Below are 7,134 nucleotides of genomic sequence, written 5' to 3'. Positions count from 1 at the left end.
GAGAACATTGATGGTTTAATGGAGAACAATGAGCAAAATGAGGAGACAGATGAAGTAATGGAGGACACTGAACAAGAGCTGGAAAAATTAAAGAAATTAGTCTGAACTGTAACCTCCATGTCAATTAGTGCCTCTATCTCTAAACAAAGTGCTTTACAGTAACATGTAAGAGTAACATTATCATTGCATCTATTGCACCTGTTGAGTTTCTCTTTAGGAAGTTCAGCTGTTGAAATCAGTTTCATTTACTTGTTGAATATAAAAGAAGAGAGTCACAGAAGGACTCGCAATTGATGTGAAACAGCTATTTAACTAAAAATGTGGAATGTACACTTGTAACTTCATCTAGTTATAATAACTGTCAGCTCACATAGTCATAGTTGTTGAACTTGAAATAGGCTATGCTTGTTGCAGTGTCGCTGCTGTTCATTGGAGTGATGTTTCAACATGGCTGCCATATTGGTCTGGGGAAGCTGTGCCTCTTTATCATGAATGTGTTATACCACTTTTACACAAAACAATTTACTAAATATGCGATAAGTACGCTAAAATTTGATGATTGACTCCTTTCCCATTGCCAATGGATGATGAGCCTTTCATCACTAATGTGCCTGAAAAACAGGAAACAGTACAAAGCAGAAGATTATAAACCTCATCAGACTGCATCCAGAAGATGTTAAAACTTGTTTTAAAAAGTCTCAATGTAGAACATTTTGAATTTTCCAGAAGTTGCTGAGTTAATGAACACCAAAATGTAGTTTTTGGTCTCTTCTCTAACCAAACCAGCCCATGAAACCTGCAAAAACCGTGTTTGGATGCTCAACGTCCTTCATGTTCCTGCTGCAGCTGCGGCTGGATCTACTTGTGGACTTTTTGGCATTTGGCTGCCAACAAGTGTCTGTGTTTATAACAGAGAGGGTCTTTAAGAGGGTCTGACCTCCCTGACCCTAGTCCTCTGACTGTGTCCCATCCAAATACATGTTTCCTGTTGTTCATATAGCAACGTCATGATAGAACAAGACACTAAGTTACAAGTTGTTTTACAAGTTGTCATTTTTTACCATAAATCAATATATATAGAGACATATGGCAAATGTTGGCATCATTTAAAATTATTGAGAGTATTTTTCAAGTCTACTAAAGTCTGTGATGTGTTCAATGCAGCAAAACAGTTATTTTTATCTGTAGACAATGCTCCATGTGTTTATTTGTTTATTATTTACTTATTATTATTATTTTATTTATTTGCTGTTCTTGTCTTCGTTTTCACTGTTTACATGTTTACATGTTCGAAATAAATAAAGACAAACAAACAAACAAATGGAGCATTGTTTACAGACCCTCTTAAAGAGCTTTACTTCTGATACAAATTTAAAATATCAGAGATATAAAAAAAGAGAAACATGACTTAATTTTGTTGATTGAAATGATTTTGCCAAATTAAACTTGTTTTAAAAACAGATCTATGAGCTGTTGGCGATTTTATAATTCCTGATTCTGAAGTTCAAAACTCTTCATATGTTTCTGGTGACATTGTAAGATCTTTGAGGTTATTTTTAGAGCTGTTTTTGTGCCGCTGTTGCATACTGTAGACAACAACCACAGTTTTATTGAAGTGCCTACAAAATACACATCTCTAAGGTGTTAGTAATTCTTTCAATTATGATTTGGACATATGGGCCGCTATTGTTAAAGTTCAGTGCACTTGTTGTTTTTGTGATCTTTATGAGATTATTGTTAAATTGTTGATATGGTTCATAGTTTACCTTGACAAAATGTTATGTTTATTAACAGGACCATCCGGTTAGTGTCGTGTTATAATGAGTTTGTCTGTGTTAAACTCTTTATACCAGAAGGAAAGGTCTGTAAGAGGACCCTAAGAGACTCTAACCCTCTGACGAGGGTGAATCAAGAATGTGAATGGAACATTGTCTACAGACCCTCTTAAAGCTCTTTCCTTCTTTTACAAAGTCATGATGACAAGTTCACCACGAGAGAAAACAAAATGGACAAAATTAAAAAGAAGCCCAAAGAAAAAGCTGAGGTTATTTTTCCTGATCAAAACGATTTGACTGAATAATCTTTGAGCGCTGGTTGAGTCAAAAGTTAGAAATAAAGAGAAAACGGAATTGCTTTTGTTGATAAAACTGATTTAGTCCATACAAACACATCTTTGAGTTTGGGATAATTGTGTCCCTTCTGATCTGAAACAACTGCTGCTAATACTGTTGTTTTATAACAGGTTTATCTGTTAAACTCTTCATATATATATATATATATATATATATATATATATATATTAAAGGTCTTTAGGAGGGTCTAACCCTCCCTGACCCTAACCCTCTGACAATGTCTCATCCACACATAAGTTTCCTATTGTTCACATGACAATATTATGACTTATCATTATGATGCTTTATTCATAATATTTTTTTCCTTTCAAACTGTGAACTCCTGACCTCCAGTGGCTGAAGTCAGTGTTACCTGCTCTCAAGCAGAAGCTTCTATTACATGTTTAACTCACTCTGTTCATATATTAACTCTAAAAGGAACATGAGAAAATGATCAAAGGAGAACATACTTCAGATATCACAGTCACAGTCACAGTTATCACAGTCACTATTACTAACATATGAACTGTAGGAAAAACCAGCTTGAATGGGACACTGTCAATAGGACCCTCCTAAAGACCATTACCTTTGTCTTTAAAGTCATTCTGATTTGGCCTCATTAGACAGAATTATTTTTTAATTAAAATTTGATTTTAAATATATAAAATACTTGATATATACAGTCATTGAGAAACTTTCTGCCTCGAATTATGATGTGGCAACACCAGGACGTAAGAACGCAAGGCGAGTCTGTCGTGTAAATCCCCTGAAACCATACGACAGATGTGTAGTTGATTCAGACTTGGGTCAGGATGTGAAGGATGGTGTACGTCCAGCTCTTACTGTGTCTTCAGAGGATTAGCGCACAAGGGAGATGGAGGGCCAGAGCCTGATGACGGCCTGCTGTGTGGCCATTTAAAAAATTCTGAATAACAAGTTGTTGGCTCACCAACCAGAGCTGAGACGCTGTGAACTGTCTGACTTGATTCGCAAGTTTCCTTGTTTGTTTGGTGATGTTCCTTCACAAACCAACTGATATTGATGTTGGAGATGCTCAGCCAATTAAACAACACTTCTACCATGTAGCACCAGCAAAACAAAGTTATTTAGATGCTGAGGTCGATTACATGCTCCAAAATGATATTGCTGTACCACCGTCATCAAGTATACTTTTGGACAGTCAACATGATGTTCACTCAGTTGTACGCACAAAAGAAGGTCAAGAAGGCTTTCATAGTAGGTCTGTGCTGCATTACCTCAATGCAATAATAATAATTGCTTATCTCGTGTTGTGTGTGTGTGTGTGTGTTGTAGGACATAGTAGTGGCTCCTCAGGCTCTGGCTCTCTACTCCACTCTGGTATTCTGTGCGGAGGGTTCGAGCACAGTGACGGTCCAGTCTCCCAGCGCCAGCTTGATGTGAATCAGGACAACAAACCAGGAAGAAGTGCTGAAGGATGAAAGCACAGCCTGGAGGTGAAGAGCACTGCATATGCTTCAATGCAGAGCAGTGAAATACTATTAGTATTATTAGTTAAAGGTCTGTTCTGGCCATATTGATGCTCCATGCAACAAATTCACTGGCACCATCAAGGGGATTGATCTTCTATTGTCAATTAACTTAGTAGTAGTTTACATTCAATTCAATATTTCCCAAATTGCAATACCCCTACTTAACTAGCAGGAAACCCAGTTACGTTAAGTCTAGACTTTGCATAGAGAAAAGATAATTTCCATGTAAAAGTAAGGCTTTATAAACTACTTATATGTGGTTTTCTGCTTAAATCATTCTTAAGATCAAAACTGATTGTAAGTCTGTTTTATAAATGTGGCCCCTGGTCTGTTTTATGTTATCACATAGTCTGCCTGTAAGTATATTTATATTCACACTCCTTGTATCCCTTTGCCATGATGTCATTGTCATTCATTTTCTCTTTTGATCCATGTATATTTCTGACCAAACCCTCTTTTGTGTCAGCCTCATATGAGGGCCAATCACAAGCCTGACGTCGTCAATTTAAGTTGATTCGAGATTTATTGATCACAGTCATGTAAGTTACAAATGGGATTCGTAGAACCTGCTAAAGCAATGTTTTTTTTAATGCTATGCATCTTTTATGAATCCAACGTAAGCATGCAACCAGAACTGATCCTAAGACTAACTTCTAGTGCAAATCTTAGAGCCACAGGTTACTAACTGAGTGTTTTTGGCTCCCGGGGGACATTTTGAGTCCTTTAGGACACACTGTTTATAGCTTTGTGCGATATAACATGGGGTTAACATGGATTACACGGGGGAGCCTGAGAATGTTTTAAAAAAACAACGATAATAATCCAAATGATTAATCATTTCCTAAGATTTCGCATCTTCTAATCTCAGTTTATTAAACAACAAACAAAAAAGTAATAACCTTTCAAAACATTATGGAACTTTTCCCCCTCTAAAACCGCTGAATGAATATGTTTCTACTTGTGTTTATGTGTTATCCTGCTTATTGTTTTAATTATTATATATTTTATGTTTTTTCAGTGAGAAGTCCCAAATCCCAGTGTGTTTTGAACTTGGGCATGCAACAAAACCGAGTGATCACAAGTGAAGTATAACGCTAGTTAGAGAAGTGTTCGTTGTGTTCCCTCTGTGGCATTTAGCTATGCTAAATAGCATGCCGGCTGAGTTTTTCCTGTGGCGCCCCCTGCGGCCAGCACCGCTGCATTCAAAGTAGACGTTCCCCTATAAAATGAATGGGAAAACCTGCGTTGTATCTGCACCACCTGATTTGATGTGAATCCAGCCTGAGACTTTAGGCGGGGCACTAGGATTGGGACAGAGAGGTGTGACACCTGATTAGGTTCTGTTGCTCACTCTCTGTCAGAATAATAGTTAACCAGATAATGCAACAGAAAACTACAGTCACCAGCATGTGAAAAGATCTTCTTGTTCACTTTAATATTAGACCTGTTTTCCAGATTTCTGTCCTTTATAACATCCCAGCATCTACTGATGTCACCACTCTCAGTGTGGAGGTCAAACCCAAGGCTAACTGCACCAGCAAATCTCACAGACCCAAACCTGCTCTGAAGCTTGAGTCCCTGGATGTAATTATTATTCAATTAAAGAGAAAATACTGCAATTCTTGACAATTGACTTTCCTTATCCACAGCATTCAAGTGTGACCATCCACAGTTCTTAATGTACTTATCTCAAACATATTATGAACTATGAAGTGAATGCCCGGCAAAGCTTTAGATAAAATGTTCATTTTCCCCCACTGATGCTCAACTGTCTCTCCCTCCTCTGACAATTCACATCTCTTCTGTCGCCGGCCATGACTTCTCGTCCTAGGAGTCATAGAACTGTTGCATATCACCTACAATACGTACCGTGTCCCCTGTCTTCAAACTGACCTCCACTGGTCTTGGGGGCTGTGTTTAGTCACAGTCTGTTGCGCAGGAGGCCACTATCTCCAAAGCTTACTGAGCAGCTATTCACTACACCAAAGAGTAAAAAGAGCAGCAGTTAGCGGTTATTTGGAGTTACCTTAGAATTCTGGCCCCTTCCTACAAACTACACCTCTGCTGCTACTTGTTATGAAGAAAAAGTTTATTAATAAACTTGTGTAGGCATAAAATGAAGTCTTCTGATGAGATGGTACCGCTTACAGTGACTTATTTATATTTTTCCTTTCATTTGCAGCTTGAAGACTGATGTGTTTTTTGTAATCCCAACAAAATTTTAAATAATTTCAATAATTATATTGAAAGATTTGCTGTATGTGTCTTGTGTAGCATGTCTGCGTGTGCATGTTTATGTTGGTCTCCACAAAGAATCCGGCTTTTTACCTTTTAAATGCTCCCCAATGTAGCAGCCGTTCAAATTTCACATATGAGAAAACAGCTATTAGCCAGGCCACATTCATGGATACACTCTGTGACATCATGTTTGAGAATATTGTGACCGCTGCTATGAAAGCATTCATCTTCAGTTGAACAGTCCATCTCTTACTGGACAAAGTAGCCCTGTGTGTCCAAATTACAAAAGAAGACATCTACAAGCTCATCTTTTCCTCTACTGACACCCTGAAGATCATTGACTCACTGATATTAGTACATATCTACATTTAGTTTTAGTTTCACAGGAGTTCACACCAAGACCCAGGCAACAGGACAGAAACTGGACAGTAAGGTCAACCGTCACATTGAAAAAGCTGTCTCAGCCAACAAGAGAATAAATAACTGCACACTTAGGAGACAATGGTATTATTAGATGCAGCCACTAGAGGGCCCTAGTGGACAGAGTAATGGAATCCTATCCGAGAGCCTGAGAGTGGCTGAAGGGCTGAACCACTGGTCAGAATGCTCTGGCACGTCCCTGTTTAGTGCTGATGTGTTTGCTCCTGTAAGTTGATTTTCGTTCTCTTACTTCATCCTACTTCATAAAATACGAAGTTACATTTAAGATGAAAAACCTTACTATGCCATCTTCTAGATTTACTGTTGATGAATTTTGATTTTCTGAAGGTGGTGCTGTTGTCTTGCTTCTTTGTTATCACTCCAGTTTTGCATGCCATACATGCATAAAGGTAAAGATATGTTAAAATATCAAAATGAAGTGGAGTGCTAGTATGAATTTACAGAAAATGGAAATAATCAAGTAAAGTCCAATAACCCATTATAAAATGTACAATTAGGCTATATGCAGTAATTACACTGACCTTAAGTAGATAAACTTAGTTACAATCCATCAACGCTGCCTTTACTCCAAACAGTCAATACATCATTCACAAATTCAGCTATTATTTCGGGTCAATTATAGACAAACATGAAACTTGTTTTAATGCAGATGTTAAAGTGATGGTGCTTTCAAGTGCCATTTCTTATTTTACATTTTTGTGGTTCACACAGTTTTCATTCTGCACAAATTACAGTGTAAAGGTCAACAGTGTTAAGTCAGGAGTAGTCTTACATGCCCTCATCGGCAAAGGTTCACCTCTGGACCTCAGCTCTCCCTACTGGTGCAGGGGCGC

This window comes from Pagrus pagrus (genome assembly GCF_965226575.1).
Source record: "Pagrus pagrus genome assembly, chromosome: 4".
NCBI lineage: Eukaryota > Metazoa > Chordata > Actinopteri > Spariformes > Sparidae > Pagrus > Pagrus pagrus.
Note: the sequence above shows the minus strand (reverse complement) of the source record.